Genomic DNA, 2010 nt, shown 5'->3' with positions numbered 1-2010 from the left:
TCATGTTCTGTCCTCTTGTTCAACCTTATTACTGTACAACCCAATTGTAGTTGGGTAGGAAACGCTAATTTTCAGCAAATCAGCTCAGCTGGGGCGCCTGTGGGTAGAGCTGTACCGCTCTTGCCTCGCAAGCCAGTTGTCACGTGTTCGATTCCCGGGTCGGTGGAAATTTGTTCCGACACACTTGCCAGCTTCCCTTGGTCCTTGGTCACCTGGCAGCAAAGTAGGTACCTGCTATAAATCGAAAGTTGCGAATTCGTATTCAGGGAAAGTTGTTTGAGCTTCCAATAACTTGCTTTGACATAAACCACTGACTCTTCAGGCTTCTACGCCCTTGACTCTTCAGGCTTCTACGCCCTTGACTCTTCAGGCTTCTACGCCCTTAACTCATGAGACATATTCCTCCTACACCGTCTTCCACCTTCTTGAGCCAATGGCTCTCTTCTCTCCATCCCATCATCATCATCAACCATGAACTTAGCATGCTTCCCTGTTGGGCGCTGTAAACGCTTCTGCGCTTCACCTTAAACATGGATGTAAGGGGGTGTCCAATAAAAAAAACAAAAAAAAACAGCTCAGCGGCACCTTTCGCGTCACACTTAGAGGTCACGGTGATTGGCTAAGATGTAGGCACATAGGCAGGCTCTTTTTGGTGTAATATGCCTCTATAATGGCTTTTTGGCAGGAATATTGTCTAAACTAGATTCTCATAGATTTTCTCTAAAACATGACAATTTACATGGCACTGTTACAGAAGCATTTTTTTCCTATGTTTTTTTGTTTTTTTTTACGTTATCAAACTTGACTTGAAGCCTGTAGATAAGGATGAAGGGCTAATATTTGTTGCTGGGTTTTTGTTGGAAGTACTTTGGAAGTATTGGGGCGGGGGGGGAGGGGGTTAGGTGGACGTAAATGAGGGGAAAGTTTGAAGGAAATTAGGAGAGTTAAAGTATCCGGGCTCAACTAGACATGCTGTATTTTAAAATTCTTTATTGATCTTTTATACTAATAATTTAAGTTGTAGCTCGCTAGCTTTTGACTTTTCTTCTCGTTCATGTTTTGATATAACAGTAGATAGTATTTCAAGCGCTATAATAATTATTTAATGTTTTTTTTTTTTTTTTTTTAAGATTTATTGGACTGCTACTCCTGCGGACCTGAAGTTACCAGTTTCATACAGGCGTAATAGTGGTAGGTAGATATGAGAGACCGGTGGTTATCACCATTGAAATAACTTATATTACATAAGAATAAAAGCATTTCTATAATCAAGATCCAGGTTTATTTTCATTATATTAGATTACTATTAATTATGACTAAACGGTTGCACAATGAGGGCCATATTATAAAACAGAACATTTATGAACTAAGTTATGCCCTTAAAGACCTTAGTTGAAGCGCAGTCATAACATTGTAACAATAACATTCTCGTTGATTTGCTATATTTGTTCAGATTTAAAGGAATTATGTAAATTAAATCCTCTTAAAGAAAATCCACATTAAGTAATACCACTTTTGACTGCCAATCACGGTAGTCTTAAATGTTACGAAGGACTTGTAAATCTTATTTTAAAACTCTTCTAGACACTGGACAATAAAACCTTTAATGTCTTTCTTGACTGGAACTACAACTCCAAGTATGTTCTAAGTTAATGTTTGTTGGGGTCTTGAACAACTTTGCGACCATAGCTCTGGTTTCCCTTCAAAACGCATAAATCTTTCGCCTTTTACTAAAGATTTCCGTGGGGGGGAACAACTCAATGAGTCTTAATTAATTTTTTCTTAGCCCATTCACATGGGCTCACAAAACTAATTCAAATTAGCTGAAAATAATCATACAATGTCGTAATCAAGTGTATGTGATCTAATGTAGTAAAAAAAAAAATCTATTCACATATACAACGTCCTGGATGGAACAATTTTCCCGACTATTACAGATCTAAATCAGGTTGGGAGAATACAGATCTGTCATAAAATTAATTTCATGCACTTATTAAAAATTGCTCTAGA

General features: G+C 37.7%; 1 non-coding gene across 1 annotated transcript; it reads left to right on the top strand.

Moving 5' to 3' along the window:
* Positions 1-1686: 1686 nt before the first annotated feature.
* On the top strand, positions 1687-1802 carry LOC121875221. Its single transcript, XR_006090568.1, has one exon. It is a non-coding gene; the product is annotated as a U5 spliceosomal RNA (small nuclear RNA).
* The last annotated feature ends 208 nt before the right edge of the window (positions 1803-2010 follow it).

Source organism: Homarus americanus, unplaced genomic scaffold (assembly GCF_018991925.1).
Source record: "Homarus americanus isolate GMGI-L3 unplaced genomic scaffold, GMGI_Hamer_2.0 scaffold41544, whole genome shotgun sequence".
NCBI lineage: Eukaryota > Metazoa > Arthropoda > Malacostraca > Decapoda > Nephropidae > Homarus > Homarus americanus.
The sequence above is the reverse complement of the archived record's forward strand: the minus strand, read 5'-3'. Positions and strand labels throughout refer to the sequence as shown.